The 17,736-nt window shown below is 36.7% G+C and overlaps 1 long non-coding RNA gene across 1 annotated transcript; it reads left to right on the top strand.

Annotated features, from left to right (window-relative positions):
• The first annotated feature begins 14,009 nt into the window (after positions 1-14,009).
• Positions 14,010-14,855, top strand: LOC149138218 (uncharacterized). Its single transcript, XR_016264955.1, has 2 exons — positions 14,010-14,268; positions 14,360-14,855. It is a non-coding gene; the product is annotated as an uncharacterized LOC149138218 (long non-coding RNA).
• The last annotated feature ends 2,881 nt before the right edge of the window (positions 14,856-17,736 follow it).

Here is a 17,736-nt window from a genome sequence, read left to right as displayed (position 1 = left end):
CTAGTTAACCCTTGGGGTATCGATTGATACAATTAGGTGTTAGAAAATAAAAACATTGGTTGACACAATTTAGGTGCCCAAAATACACTGATAGGGTTTAAGTGTCAAACCCTTCCCAAGCTTATGTGAAGAGGTTATTAATTACAATAGAGACATGAGATAAGGGAAATGGTAGAAATAACTCTGACTTTGGATTATCGAATTCGTAAAATGAAATACTATAATGCAGAAAATCACTGTTAGAAATTTATTATGGCGGAGCGTACAAAAAACTAGTCTAATCCTTAGTAACAACACCTTATATTTGAATGGGTTAAATCTTCACTAGAGAAGAGATACATTGGTATAAGCAAACAAGCGAAAATTCCTTAGTAATAGGGTTGTAGCCTAACAAGGCACTAGTTGAGAAAGGAAAGAACCCAATGGAAATCACCAAGATTTAAAATCCTAAATGGATAACTACAACTTTGTTGTAGCAAATATTTTACATATCATCGGTTGATATTGATCCGTAAATTTAAAGTTTATAGTAGTGCACAGTCATAAAGGAACAATCTAGGGAAAATCTAATTTGCTAATTCTTGCATTCTCATTTATCTATAGTTGATAAAAAGAAAAGAAAGTAAATCAAGTTTCCATATCATCGTTGGAATATACATATGTACACAAACCTTGTACCTTCATTGGAAATGAAGGTTAACCATAATTAAAGTACTAAAGTTAGAGAGAACAACATAAAATATTACATTTATATTAGCTAGTCATAATTAAATTATTAAAGCCAGAGTGAACAAAATAAAACTAATGTATACCAAATATTACATTTATATACTCCACGTCGAACGAGCATGGACACCCAAAAACTTCATTCAAATCATAAATACAACAATTATACAAACTTAATGAGGAAAAATGTACATATTTTTTTATTTGAAGAAAAGTGTTTAACATAAATATCCACAAAGGATAAGTTAAGCTAAATTCATTCAAAAATTGGACGACTATATTCCCCTCCTTGTATCAATATACATTCTATTGTTGAGAATTTAGAGATGACAATTTCACAAGTACTTTAAACTATAAAATTTTCCCAGGCTAGAAGAACCGACAATGGATAATTAAGGAAGATGAAGGCACAAAAAACTCCTAGATTCAAACAACGCCTCTGAGTAGCAAAAGTATGTGGAGGAATCCAACCTGCGTGCAAACGGTAGAGATTAGTGAGTGGGCAACTCCAATTTGACCATTGCGTAGACTTTAAAGGAGAGAAATCGGAAGCTACAGGTTCTGAAGTTACCTGCCAAGAATGGAAATCATCAATCAATATCTGGATAGGGTGATTGGTAATTAAAAAAAAATACATAAATAATAACAAAAATATACTATAGGAATTAGTGGGTAGTACACATGTTAAGGATGGGACTCCGCCAAACCTCTAACTTTCTGGAAGAGGGTACCAGAATATAAATTACCTACCATATTTGGAGGTATTAGAGTAGTACGTAGAAATGTATATGAATACACTCGAAAAGGAGCATACCTGTATATGCAACCAGCAAGTGGAAGGGAGTATTCCACAAAGGATCTCCTTTCTGCACATTGCCCTTTGTTCTGCCATCAACAAGCAAGGAGAAGGAACCCTTAATGGTGAAATTCAAACCTTTAGTAAATGAAGGTTTGTTGGCTTGAGGGGGCCTGACCCAGGTTCAACGTTAATTATCCAAACAAATCCCTAAACTAATGGCCCTTTCGGCATCAGCCCGCGGAGTGCAGACTGAAGTCTCACCTGAAGCAGTATGGGGGGATGAAGGAACCAAGTTTCCACACCATGAGATGGTCGTGATCTCGGTTTATTCCTCTTATTCCTGCCTTCGCGCAGGTTGCTTTGTTCTAGGGCTTGCAAGAGGAGCCCTCTATTCCATCCTTCAATACTTCTGTGAAAGGGTACAATTGACCTTCGCGCAGCCCTAACCTGCTACGCAGGTACTTTCGCGCTGCTAGGGCAGTGTACCGTGAAGATTCCCAAATTATTCTAAGTGTCTTACTTATCTTATTAGATAATTATAGTTAACACCGCGTAACAGATATCCTTGATTGTGTTAAGCTATCCAATGTAATCGCATTCATTCGCGCATCATATAAGCATAATAAAGGAAACTCATACATAACATATCAAGATGCATCAACAGAACAAAGACACAAAAATTGCAGAATATTTCTCTTTATTGATATCTTCCAAGTGTTTACAAACTTTTTCCACCCTGTGCACACAACTGCAGGGGTCTACGCACTCAGCTGTGGACTTCTACCCTAGGCCTCTGTGCACTCAGCTGCAGAGCCTCTACCTACGCTACAACCCAAGACTTAGACTTCTTATTTCAGATCTATGACTCTTTTACATTCTTTCCGTTGTGTGTCTCCAAAACTACATAGAGCTTAGCCCTTTTTATACAATCCCATGGTCCGCGGACCATGGGTAGATCTCTTACAGTCGACTTTACTTTACAAAACTAAAGGCGGACAACCCTTTATGACTTATGACACCTCCACGCTCTGCAACCACAAAATGCAGAGTCTTTACAAGTTTATTACAAAATTTAACCAAAACATGGGCTTTTAGCCCCAAAACTATCCTTGGGGGATCCCGTTCCCAATAGGCCCACAACACAAACATCGTGGCTTGCCCTCGAGTCACTCGGTAGGCGCGGAGATCTTTGTGCGAAGCCCTTCCAGCTCGACCCGTATGACAACAACCTCGGCCGTGCACTGAGCTGCTGCCTGCTTCATGTCTTCCACTGTCTGCTCGGTCACTGCTCCTATGCTGTCAGCCTGAAGCTTTTGTTGCGTCGCTTGCAGAGTCGCAAGCTTGCCTTCAATATTTCCTGTCACTATGTAAGACTCCTCCAACCAGGGCTTTAGCCTCACCTTCAACACTGCTTCCTTATGCAACACCGCATCCACCTGTTCCTTTAGCTGCTTGGCCTCCTACAGCTTGGCTAGTCTCTGTGTTAGTGCGACAGTTCGTGTTGTGCCCTTAACCTCATCGTAGCGCTGTTGTAGCTCGCGAACTTCCGTCTCTAGCCTATGTATATTGGGGTCCTCCTACAAGCTTTTCAGGACCTCAAATGACTGCTCAAACAATAGCTACTTTTGCCTTTATTTCCATTTTCTGTGTCGGCTCCTCTACTACTTGTTCCGTATTTATAATTTCTGCGGGTGCTGACATAACGCTTTCTAACAGTGCTCGCGATGTCTCTGACAAGTTTGCAAATGCGGGAGTCTCTTTGAAAGTCTCGAAGAATTCTCGATTCATGGGTGCTTGAGAGCTCAACAACTCAATACACAAAATGCCAAGTGTTTTTTGCTGGACAACCACTTGTAATTTATAGGACATTTTGAATTCAAATCCAATCGTTCCCCCCAAAATCGGTTCATTAATGCCAGATTGGTGGTAGATTTTCAAGGATCTGAGCCATAAATTTTGTCTTAAATGTCAGCCGCCCACTCCATTTGGCCTTACTTCTTCTATCAAATCATGAATAGTGACTTAACGGTCACTTTCTGGCTGACCTGCGTGATTTCTCCCTGGGTAGCGCAACTCCCTCCGCGCTGTCACAGACCTTGTGACATTTCCTTACTTCGCACCATCCTCCAATCGCACAGCTCCCCAACCTAGGTAGTGTAGTTTATAGTCCCGCGGCCCCTTTCAGCTGCCTGGAACGCTAAGACTGTGCTACCTTCATATAGTCACATGACCGGACTACCGGTGTATGGCTTCAAGTAACTGCCATTCACCTTTCCTGGGAAGGGTTCTCCATTCAATTTGACCAGCTGTACCACTTCTCCATCGATAATTTCCTTAATGACATAGGGCCCTAACCAGTGCATTCTGAATTTTCCTGGAAATTTATCAAACTTACTGTCATATAGAAAAACCAAGTCATTTACCTTAAATGTAAGTAACTTGATGTGTCGATCATGCCATGCCTTTTTGCGCTGCTTTTGGACCTGTTGGTGAAATCCAGCTAAAAATCTCTCTTCCTCGAGCTCATCTAGTTGTGCGAGCCTTTCCTCCAGGGCTACGCGATCCATCATACCTGTGAGCATTGTTATGCGCAGACTAGGCACAATATATTCCATAGGCATTACCACTTCAACACCATAGACAAGCCTAAAGGGGGTTTGTCCAGTCAACTTTTTGCATGTCGTTCGATAAGCCCATAGTACTGCAGGTATGCGTAGGTCCCAATCACTTCGTTGAGCATTACAAACCTTGGTCAATGCGTTTTCGAGCACTTTTTTGAATGCTTCCACCGTCCCGTTAGCCTGCGGGTGATAAGGCATGCTCTTCTGGTGATATACCTGAAATTCCTCTATCAGCGTGCTGATCGTCTCATTCAGGAAGTGCATACCGTGATCACTCATCAAGATCTTCGGACATCCAAATCGCGTCAATACATGCTCAAAGAGGAACTTTGCAGCGGTCGTGCCTGTGCAATCCTTCATAGGTTGTGCCTCCGCCAAACGAGTCAAATACTTCGTCGCGATGATAATGTACCTTGCCCCCATCTTTCCTTGGGGATGAATGGGTCCCACAAAATCGATCACCCATTTCTCAAAGGGTTGCAACGTCATATATGGATTCAAAGGCATCTCATCCCTCCACGATGGCCTGCCATTCCTTAACACACATTACACGCCTTGCAATATGCTTTTGAGTCCTGATGGAGGGTTGGCCACCACAACCCTGTGCTTAGAATCTTCTGCGCAGTTGCTCTTCCTACATAATGTCCTCCTGTGGCACCCCCATGAGCGTCCGCGAGGATGCTACTTCTTTCAAACTCAGGTACATATCATCGTAGTATCTCATCAGACCCCATTTTGTACAAATGCCCAGCAATGGCAGAGAATTCTGTCACACACACCACTAATTCCTTCTTTTGCTAGACAGTGTATCCTTCTGGAGCAGTTCTTGTCATTAGGAAGTGTATTATATCTTCAAAATGACCATCTGCGACGTGCACTGCAAATAGTTGTGCGTCAAGCATTCTCTCCTCCAAATTAGTGGGCTCTTCCCCCGTTTCGATGCGCGACAGATGGTCTGGTCCCGCATTTAGTCGTTTAGGCTTGATGATAACCTCAAAATCATACTCCTGAAACAATAAGAGCCACCTGCAGATTCTCCACCCCAACACATGCTTATTGACTAGGTACTTCAGCACAGAGTGATCTGTATACATCTTAAAATGGCCACCCAACAAGTAGTGCCTAAACTTCTAGAGCGCATACACCATGGCTAACCCTTTGCACTTGGTGGTGGAATAGTTCTTCTCCGCTTTGGATAATCTTCGGCTTGTGAATGTGATAGGATGGTCCAAGCCTTCTCCGCCAGCCTGTGTCAGTACTGCTCCTAGCACTATACATGACGCGTCGACATGTACATGAAACTCCTTCTTCCAATTTGGGAAGACTAGAATCGATGCAGTGACCATCTTTTCTTTCAATATATCCAAGCTCTTCTTATAGTCTTCGTTCCAGCAGAATGTGACATCCTTCTTCAACAATTTCTCCATAGGCGCGGTGATTTGGGCATAGCCTTTGATAAACTTTCTGTAATATCCTGTGTGTCCTAAAGTAGCGCTCAGCTGCTTCACACTTCTTGGTGCTTCCAAGTTTAGTATGACCGCGATATTCACAGGATCTACCATTAATCCCTGTCTGCAAACCACATGCCCCAATAGGGTCCCAAAAGGAACACAAAATAGACACTTCTTTAGATTGAGCCTGATATGGTACCTTCGACAAGTATCCAACATCAGGCGCAAGCTTGTGTTTAACCAGCCCAAACATAGTCCAATCATCAAAGTATACCTCCAGGAACTTATGAATAAATTATTTGAATGTAGCAACAACTACGTGCGAAAAGATCACAGGCACATTCTACAATCCAAACGGCATTACAGTGTACTAAAAACAACCCCACTCAGTCGCGAAGGTTGTCTTGCTCCTATCCTCCAGCACGATTTTGATCTGGTGGTCCCCAGAGAATCCATCAGTGAAGGAATATGCTTCGTGGCGACCTACATTGTCCAAGACTTCATCAGTGAACAAAGTCGGGAAAGGATCATGTACACAAGCGTCATTCAACTTTTTGAGATCCATGCATATCCTTATTTCATCCTTCTGCTTCTTCTCCTGTACTACCAATGGGCTTACCTAGTCAGATTCTTCCACAGGCTCAATGATGCCTGCCGCGAGCATCTTGTCTATCTCTAAGTAGACCTTCTCCTTATACTTCAGATTGAGATGGTAAGGTTGTTTCTTAACCAGCTTCATGTCAGTATTTAATGTGATCTTCATAACACCTAGGTCCTCGATTATCCCCTTCAGATCTGTAAACTTGGTAGGGAATAAATCCTGGTATTCGCGAAGTAATTCAACGACCTTATCCACTGTCGCATCGTCCTAGTAGTCTCCAATCTTCGCGAATTTGGGTTCTGCCTCCATACCAATGTTTACTTGTTTCGTTTTCAATGGTGCGGCTAGATCAAGGTTTTCAATTTGTAGTACTTTAACCTTGTGGTGACCCTCTGTTTCCAGAATGTTAATCTTTCGTGGATCCTCATCTTCTTCTTCAATGGTCACGTTATAGCATTCCAGCGCGTGACTTAGCTGAGTAGCCCACTCTGGCTGAATCAGGTCCAAAGGATCATGTGGTATCCAGAAGATAGCTGCTTTCACTTCTTGTAGTGCCTCATCAATACAGTCAAACCTGTCTTCAAAACTGAATGTCATTATGAATCCCTCGTGCAAAATATCCCATTCACCTGTACCATGGCGGAGCTCTGTTTCTACGTACTAGTTCATCGAGACAACATCTAGGGTGTGACAGAACAAGTGCACCCATTTAGGTTGGGGCTTTTCTCCATAAGCCTGGGCCCATTTGGCCAAATGCACGCGTGGATCATCCTGCCCATCATACTTGTCTGTCATTCGCATCTTAGGCTTCCCAAATCGTGTTCTCATCATCCTCCTACATTTGCGCCAATCATCAAAGCTTCCTTTATGCGTACCCCACCATCTTGTGGGCATAGCACGCAGTGCCCAATCCAATGCCTGGAAGCGCTGCTTTTCTGGTACCTCCCTTTCAAATGCATCCAAAAAGATATCTACCTCATTCAAGCCATCATAAGTAGGAAGATTTCTTACCTATGAGGAGACACAGTGCAGCGATCAGGTCATCATGTTGTAGTTCAGCATAGTCACTTCATGTAACTGATTCTGCTAGCGTTCTAACTCTTCATCAGAGTCCAAAGTGCAGGAACTCTCACGATCCCATGTAATTCATCCATCTGTGGTGGGATTCACCCAATCTTGGTCTCATGCTGTTATCTTATAGATACAATCCAAATCATCATCACTCTCATAATCGCGGATTGGTTTCGTATAGCGCGATCCTTCAACAGGATCTAGGGGTACTATTACGCATAGTGATTTCTTCTCAAATATCATCTTTCGCTTCTTTAGGTTGATTACCCTGTTCATATCAGTAGCCCAATCAATTCCTAGGAGCGCGGGATAGAGGTTGCTGTCATCCACTATCTCTATTACCTCAAAATTGGCCAACACGCTCGCACCTTCAATATCCACAGTCACTCTGGCTTTAATAATTTAATTATGACTAGCTAATATAAATGTAATATTTTATGTTGTTCTCTCTAACTTTAGTACTTTAATTATGGTTAACCTTCATTTCCAATGAAGGTACAAGGTTTGTGTACATATGTATATTCCAACGATGATATGGAAACTTGATTTACTTTCTTTTCTTTTTATCAACTATAGATAAATGAGAATGCAAGAATTAGCAAATTAGATTTTCCCTAGATTGTTCCTTTATGACTGTGCACTGTTATAAACTTTAAATTTATGGATCAATATCAATTGATGATATGTAAAATATTTGCTACAACAAAGTTGTAGTTATCCATTTAGGATTTTAAATCTCGGTGATTTCCATTGGGTTCTTTCCTTTCTCGGCTAGTGCCTTGTTAGGGTACAACCCTATTACTAAGGAATTTTCGCTTGTTTGCTTATACCAATGTATCTCTTCTCTAGTGAAGATTTAACCCATTCAAATATAAGGTGTCGTTACTAAGGATTAGACTAGTTTTTTGTACGCTCCACCATAATAAATTTCTAACAGTGATTTTCTGCATTATAGTATTTCATTTTACGAATTCGATAATCCAAAGTCAGAGTTATTTCTACCATTTCCCTTATCTCATGTCTCTATTGTAATTAATAACCTCTTCACATAAGCTTGGGAAGGGTTTGACACTTAAACCCTATCAGTGTATTTTGGGCACCTAAATTGTGTCAACCAATGTTTTTATTTTCTAACACCTAATTGTATCAATCAATACCCCAAGGGTTAACTAGGGTGCCTACTGTACTATCACTATTTTCAGGTCTCTGCTAGTATACATTTACTTTGGATTTCTCGTCACAACCTACAAGATTTATTTTTTCCACCTTTACTTACCATGTCTTATCATTTCATGAAGGGAATTTTAGTATACTCTTGTTTATAACTACATCAACCAAGGCTCCCATAGGCATCCTGATCTCATTAGAGAATTGAAGTATCCTATTTTCATATACCATATAGGTTACGTATTTAACAAAACCCTATAAGCATTCGGTTCTTAATTAGAGAATTGAGGTATCCCACTTTCATATAACATGTAGGCTGTACCTTGAATTCAAGCACACCTTGCCTATACCTATTTTATTTGTCAAGATCTCATATTCCCATGTACAAATATTATGAATTGTTAAATGTTTAAAATTTTGTTCTGTAATGGTTGTTTGAAAATTTAAATGCATTATAATACCTACATATCCAGCTCTCAAATAGAACCAAATGGAATCCAAATACGCATATAATTTTACAGTCAATGAACACTATCAAATAGAACATGCATGATAGTGAAACATGTAACGCAAAAAAACCCATGAAAGTTATATTTAAAATTCAAATAAAAACATATATGCTCACTATATCCATTTGATATTCTCATTGTACCCATCGTTGGAACTGTACTTGAGAAAAATACATTGTCCTCCATCCATGAACCAATCCACTAGTCTCCCCACACCCAAGTCGAGATTCAATTGCCAAGGAATCCCTTTGTGATTCCAGATCAAGTATTTTATCCTTGCCTCCCTAGCAGATCTTTCCTCAGCGGCGTCTCGCTTTTTAGGGTTTGCCAATCCAATATCCTAGGCTTTTCTATTTTTTTATTTTTTATTTATTTTTATTTTTTTATTTTTTATTTTTTATTTTTATTTTTAATTTTTTAATTTTTTATTTTATTTTATTTATTTATTTATTTATTTATTTAATTAATTTATTTATTTATTTTTATTTTATTTTATTTTATTTTTTTTCAGGAAAAAAAAAAAGGTGTCTTTTCCTTTTTATTTAAAGCTTGCCTTTTTCTCCCGTGATGATTTATTCGCCCTTACTCAGTGTTTTTCCTTACACTGAGTGATTTAATAGATTTTCTCTCCAAGCGTATTAAATCTTATTAATCAACCCCTAGGGATTTTTTTGGATTGATATAAGGGAAGATTTTTCTTCATCTTATCAATCAACCTTTTTACATCATCGTACTTTATGCCAAATTCATAATGGCATCTACCATTCAGTCTTAATGTAGAAACATATTAACTTAAAGGTTGAGGGGTGTTATATGTGTGTGTGTGTGTAGCAAATTGGGAATAGATGGAGTATCATTTATGGATATGAATCTAAGGAATTGTTTTTATTTTTATTTTTTAATCAAAATATTTTTATAATAAATAAAATAAAAATCATATATAAAAATGTATTATATTTTTTATTGATTAACAAGACAAGGGGATGAAGCTAGGAGTATGGAGCATTATGCTTGAGTAGATAAAAAATTGTTATATAATTCTAGAGGCTGGCCTTAGTTTGGTGATCGTAGGTTTGTTAAGGACCTTCTTTCTAATTGTTAGAAAACCCTCCATTAACATGGAACACGGCATTTTTGAGATGGTTTAGTGGTGTAAAAGAAGGGGTTGACACCTAGAGGAAGACTGTATACAAATCAACAACCTTCCTCACACAAGAGAAAGACAGGGGATGTGAAATTTTCATAATTACTATGCACGCATTGGAGCATTCTATATCATCTCCACCTCTTTTTGGAAAACAATAAAATGCTCGAATGGGTGCATACTGGTCATGGAAATTTCACATCCCTTGTCTTTCTCTTGTGCGAGGAAGGTTGTTGATTTGCATAAAGTCTTCCTCTAGGTGTCAACCCCTTCTTTAATTCCCCTAAACCATCTCAAAAATATATTGCTTCATGCTAATGAAGGATTTTCTAACAATTAGAAAAGAGGTCCTTAACAAACCTAGGATCACCAAACTAAGGCCAACCTCTAGAATTATCTAACATTGTTCGATCTACTCAAGGACAATGCTTCATACTCCAAGCTTCATCCCATTGTCTTGTATTTCATCATCATTGATAATGAAATGTATGGGAATTACAATAAATGTTGCAATATTGTCCTTATGCTTCATGTAGAACCACTAATATCACTTGATCCAAAAGTGATAAAACCCTCCTTACCTTTACTTTAATAACGTAATACTTGGTGTGAGACTATGTTGATTAGTAATATGCACTATTGTTTGCAAATAATAATTAGAAAAATTATAATAGGAAATATTTTTTTTTTTAAGAAAAAAATATTAAAAATAATGTATTCACTTAAAAAAAATAGAAACTCTTTATTAAATAAGAACCCAAAAAACTAATATATGATTTTATAATATTTACAAACTTATTCCCAAAAAAATAATATAATTAAATATGTCCTAAGTAAATTAATTCCAATCAATTTTATTTGAAACATTGTGAAATCTTTTTAAAATTATCAAGTTTGCATTGTGTAATTCATAAAATTCAAATATTTTAAAATATTTAAACATTAATTGTATTTATATATAAAAAAAAATGAAAAACAAAATATCAAAATATCACAATATACCAAAAATAAAAATAAAAATTTAAACAACTTTATTATGATATATAGTTAACATCTTAACTCTTATCTTTATCATGATATATTCTTAATATCACAAGTCCTATGACACTTCTAACAACTTAATTTACAATCTATAATTTATTTGATTTATTGTGAAGATTTATGTATACTTGTCCAAAAGTTTCTATAATTTATTTGATTTATTGTGAAGATTTATGTATACTTGTCCAAAAGTTTCTCTATTTTACTTTGGTGGAATAGCTCTTTTCAAAAGGTTATGCATGACTATCTAGATATTTTATCTAAATTTCTTAAATTAAATTATATGTGACATAAAATTTCATTTTTTCCCTTTTATATAATCTATTAACATGGATTTAATTTTTATGACTGTCATATTAATATAGAGATTTAAAATTTATTAATACCATATACATATAGATACTAAATTATAAATTGTCGCTTTATAAATTATAAATACTAAAATATTTTTTATTTACTATAAAAAGTTTGAAAATTGTAATATAAATATTTAAGCTAGGGTAGTTTCATTTAAAATATTCTTCATTAAAAAATTATCTTACGAGTAAAAAGGTTGCTTCAAGAATAAAGATAAAAATAATCTCACAAATATAAAAGGAATCTTAAATCGTCTTTCAAATAAGCATTTCAAGAGGGAAATATTTATTAAGTTATTTTTTGAGTTTAAACACTCCAACATCGAAATTTCAATGAAATGATGCAAACAAATTATCATAAAAGTAAGTGCCCGTAAACTTTACACACTTCAAACTTTATCCCATAGAAATTTGAATAGAATTAAGTACTTTAGTGAAATTGAATATATAAACCGGATACAAAATAAAATGAAGTATTCAAACCCCATTTTGTTACAAAATTATGTACAGAGATATTCCTTAGCAGAGTATATGAAAGGTGAAAATTTACTCCCATTTTCATGTGTACTTGACGTGATATTATACAAATTCCTATCCAAACCATGGTTCGGCCCTTTCAAATGACTGATATCTATAAAGTAATACGGTGATTTCAAATGCTGTAAACATCTCAGATGTCGTAAAGTAAAATTTTAATAGGACTATGGTGGCAGACATATCGTTAAAAAAGTTTAGACTCCCCCGACGCAAATATTCCATCATGGCACTCCACTTTGAACCCACAGAACGTAGGAAAGTAGAGAGTAAAAGGCCATCGGTGAGCTCACCATTGCTGAGAATCTGCTCCTCTGCGATAGTGAGCAATGTTTTCTCTAAAGGCTGCCGTCTTCCGAGGCATACCCTCAGTGGAAGGGCGATTTCCATCCATTTTAGATCAATTGTTGTCGTCTTCGTAATTGCCATTAGCAGGCTCAAGGTCTCGCTGGAACATAAAATATTCAAGGAAACCATTACTTTCTTCCACAAAACCTAAGGGCAACTATTTGTCAAACTGCGATACAGACTTTGTTCAAATGTCTTTCATAACAAACCATTGCTTGAAGAGCACGAAAGTCAAAGATCTGTGAGATGAAATAAGTTGTGAGTTCCACGATGCCTTGTGCTTGAGTGATGCGTTGTATTTATGCTACAGATTCCCATAGATCTACCTGGTACAAGATTTAGTGGGGTCAAACAAGGAGCTAATGCCATTTGGGAACAACTTGATGCCATCATTCATGAGGAAAATTGCATTAAAAAGAGGGAAACGCTTCTCCGGAGATAGCTTTATCTTTCCTGCTCTCTAATGGTGACGAATGAGGTGAAGCTCTCACACACGACGAGAATAAGGATAACATCCTTATGCTCTTAATAAAATACCTTCGCAACCAGCTCTGGATTGTCAAGGTTCAATAAATACCTGGAGGAGAATCCTCACTCCTACAAAGGAGTACCCAGGGACATGTCTAGAAATGCCCCATTTTCAATCGATCGCCTGTCTCGTAGTTTGCTCCATACCTGATTTACGATATATTTCGACTTCTCTGGAAGAGGATGATACTAGGAGAGATCCCTGTGGATTTTCCAAATTTCTGCCATGGATTCACTTCAATCCAAATTTCTGCCATGGATTCATTTCATCTCATTTTAGAAATTTCGCGGGCACCCATGGAGATAACATTTGAATTTTGAATTTTTTCCGTAGCCAGGCCGCATTGAATGATTATGGTAGACTGTCTTATCAACCAACCAAGGCCGAGATAACATTTGAATTTTGAATTTTTTCTGTACCCAAGTTGCATTAAACGATTATGGTAGACTGTCTTATCGACCAGGGTGGAGAAATGCACGGATGCCAGCGAATGTTCGCATGGAAGCCCATGGTCTTGCCCATGGGTATGCATGGTGAAGGCGCCGCCATAGTGGCATTTAATGCCCTATGGTAGGCTAAATAGACGCCCAGGTCAGCCACACGAGTATACAATGAGTCTGAAAAGGTCTTCGCGGTATAATTTTTCTATTTCTGGATTTTTTTATTTTAAATATATAAATGACAGGAGTAGTCTATAATGCGACTTTTTGAGATTCCCGTCACCATTCTCCGGCTGATTCTCCGGCCAATATGACGTCGCCGTCATCCCTTCCACCATAAATGCGTGTATGGAGGCCCCCTTTACCATGCATGGCCATGCCCTTCCATCGCGCATCGTGCATTTCTCCGGGAGCCCGACCCCATCGCGTCAAACTTTCTCCGGTAGCGGGTGACCCACCACCTCCGCACTCGCACCCTCCATGCTGGCGCATTTTCAAACCGAGAGCTCGCGCCAAAGACTCATTTTCGTGCTCCCCCATCGCGTCAAACTTTCTCCGGTAGCGGGTGACCCACCACCTCCGCACTCGCACCCTCCATGCTGGCGCATTTTCAAACCGAGAGCTCGCGCCAAAGACTCATTTTCGTTGCTCCATTTCTCCATTCGCGCTCCCTCACCTTGCAGGTCCTCTGCAACCCTCGATTAGCTCTTGCCCTGAGGAACCCATCTGTCGGATTTCGCTCGGAGACTTTTTGGGAGGTCACGGGATCGAAGTCTAGAAGGGTGATAAGCCTTGCCATATAAGATTCCATTATTGAACACAAAAAGAAGGGAAAATCCCCCTGATAGACCTCTCAGAACTCGAAGGCGTGAGCCGAACTGCGACGGTGGAAGCAATCGACCGGGCATGTCGAGACTGGGGCTTCTTCTTGGTGATTATAAACATTTGCAGTATCTCATATATCATTTTTCTGACAGTTCGATCGTTGTTCACATCAATTCATGTGATGTTGAGAATTACAGGTGAAGAACCATGGGGTTTCAGAATCCACCGTGGAAAACGAGATGCGAGTGGGGCGAGAATTTTTCCACCCACCCACGGAGGAGAAGGTGCGCTACTTCGTGATGTTTATTAATATCTGATTCTTTTGACGGATTTCGGTGGGTTTTTCAAGCTTCGAGATTAAGTTTCTTCAGGCATTGATGCAGTACCAGGTTTTTCTGTGCCCGAGGCTTTGAGGCTGTGAAAGACAAAAGAGGGATGCAACTATCTCTGCTCTCTGCTCGGCAAACACCATAGTTTTATCATCACAATGTCCATATGTCATATGTAGGATTGGGCTTGCAATCTTTTCTTTCTAGACAATATTGCAGGATGGGAACTTTTTTGAGTGTGATTTTCCCAAACAGACACTTCTTGGAATTTTATTCTATGGAAATCGATCTCATGGCTGCTCTGTTGTGGCTGCACACTTTATCAACTCTTATACAATTCCTCCAATTTTATTTTCGTTTTCCATTTCAAATGGTTCATTGTGTTTAATCAGGTATCTGAGTTTTGTGCTACAAAATTTACAGCGGTCAAATGGGTCATTGTGTTTGCTCAAGATGCATAGGCTTGTGCTAAAGAATTTCAGTGTTAAAAGGGTTTGAGGTTGGATCTGAATTTTTAACAGGGTGAAGGGAATTCAGATGGTTCTGATTTCATTGAGACTGATCTCTTTGGTTAATTTTTTCAAATTCAAAGTATGAATATGGTTAGATCTTGAGAAATAAATTTTGTCTTTAAATGATTATTTAAATTTTAAAATATAGAAAAAACTAGTAAATAGATAAACTTAAATTTTAAAATTTAGAAAGAACTAGTAAATAGATAAATCTAATTTTATTTTAATTTATGTAAGGACATTGTATGAATGGAATTTTGATTATGGAAGTTTGTTTTCACAAAAATTAAGCATGTTAATAAATGAATAAATTTAATATATGTTTTTGTTTTTTAAATTTAATAAGAACTTTGTGTGAGAAGAATTTTTTTAGAATTGAATTGTGTAAAAGAAAAATGTTGAATGTAAATATATAAAAAAGGCTGGAATAGTGATTTAGAAATTAATAGTAGTAGATATTGAATTAAATTGGATTGTTGATTTTGAGAATATTTTAAAATTGGATTAGATTAATCGTTATCGGTCAGTAAAGTTTTATGGGTAGTGATGTAGTAATTGTCAATGTTTAATTATGAATTTTGCAGTATGTTAGTCTCCGCCGATCAAGTTTTATGGGTAATGATACAAGGATTGTCAATGCTTAGTTTTGCAGTATGTCAGTCTTGTGATTAAGTTGAGGTAAGAAGTCGTTTAGTCCCATTAAAATCAGATCCCATTAATTACAATTTAACAGTTCTAAAATTCATCTCATTCTTATTAGTTCAATGTTAAAATATTTTTAAAATTAACCATCAAAATAAAAATGACTGAATAAAACGAGCTGACAAAATTGACAATCAGTATAAAGAAGATGACACAAAAAGTTTAAGGGTTTCCTACCATCTTGTTTTTCATCGGAGGAGTAGACAAGAAGGCCGTTGGTGAAAGAATAACAGAAACAATTGTTAGTTGGATCTAACAAAACATTGGACCTATTGTACCCAATCTCACCACCAAATAGGATGAATAAACTTAATAGATTCAGGATCCACAGCAGTTGTGCTTCCAAAGTACTTTGGAGGACAAGGGTAAGAAATATCAAGATATAAAATTAAAAAGAACAAATTGGAATAACATTCTGCAACGATTATTTTAATGTGATATTTTGAGTTGTCTATGATAGTAGTCACTAAAAAATGTGATATTTTGAGTTGTCTATGATAGTAGTCACTGAAAAAAGAACATAACATATTCATAAGTAATGTTGGTGATCTGAAAAATGAATATAACATATTCACAAGTAATGTTGGTGATCTTGTTTGATTAACATTACATGAATGGGTGGAATGGTGATGCTTATTTTATGTGGGTGATTTTTGTTTGATTAACCATCAAATGTGACATTGTTGGGAAGAATGATGATGTTTGTTGAATGGTGATGTTTGGTTGATGAACATGACATTATGAAAATGAATGAAATGAATGTTGTATGTGGTAGGGAGTTGGTAAAATTTTGTTTTTAATTTATTTGATTGGTTTATTAAAATAATGTAAAGTGAATAGTTAATGAATGTAAAATTTAATTTTCACATGTTTGATAAATGTTTACATTTGAAATAATTTGCATTTTTTTTAAATATTATAATTTTTTTATTATTTTTTATAAGAGGATTATTTTAGACTTTATACATAAGTTGAAAATATGATAAGAAGTAGTTTTTATTCTTTTTCTTTTAAAATTTATATATTTTTTATTATTTTCTTTAAAAGTGCTATTTTAGATCTCAAAATTTCTCCAATGATAGTGAGGATTTTTTTCACTTATGATGGACATAGGTTGAAAATGTGATAAAAAGTAGATTTGTTTCTTTCCTGTTTAAAAATTTATTACTATTTTATTATTTTTCTTTAATATATCTATTTTAGATGGTCATGAGGGATTTTTTCACATATCATGGACATAAGTTGAAAGCATGATAATAAGTACTTCTTTCTTTTTGAAAATTTACAACTCTTTTATTAATTTTTTTAAGAGGCCCATGTTAGATCTCAAAATTCTCTAATAGTTGTGAGGTCTTCTTCATATATTATGATTTAGAAGGTTGTTTGGTCATAAATAATGAAATCAAGTATGGAGAAGTGGAAGTTACAAAATGACATGTTTCTAAGATGAAAAACTATATGGAGGAAGGCAATCAAAATTATTTATTTGCATCAAAGATACTAGATGTATGTAGGGAAATGCATTCCGGTTTAGCAAAGTTTAATGCTATCATAAAAGAACCTTGAGAATGTGATAACTCAAATAATCAACTAGAGTTGATGGAAAATGACAGAAGATTAGAAAATGTAGAGCAAAGGAGTGGACTAGGTAATTCAAGACAATATGTTGCAGATAATAGTTTGACTATGTTGGAGGAAAGAAGTGAACAAAATGTATTTGTTAGTATGAATAGAAACAAATTGCTATAGGGTTGTCTCCAACCATTGTCAAATATTTTGCTAAAGTCATAGATACTCATGGTCAAACTTTGGGGCATGACATCATTAATATATTTGGATTGAAGGATTGAGAAGAAGATGGGATTGGTCAAACATAAAAAGAAGAAAGTCCAAATAAGATTTATAACTAGAAATTATGAGAGTGGTTCACATGGATTACTTAAAGAAATGTCTAGAGAATAGAGCTCTAAAAAGAAGAAGAAAAAAAGAGCATATTCAAGGAAGGTGATCCTAATAGTGACAATAAATAAT

This window comes from Pinus tabuliformis, chromosome X (genome assembly GCF_031772625.1).
Source record: "Pinus tabuliformis cultivar Carrire ecotype Pingquan chromosome X, CPIR1, whole genome shotgun sequence".
Lineage (NCBI taxonomy): Eukaryota > Viridiplantae > Streptophyta > Pinopsida > Pinales > Pinaceae > Pinus > Pinus tabuliformis.
Note: the sequence above shows the minus strand (reverse complement) of the source record. Positions and strands in the feature narration are given on the sequence as shown.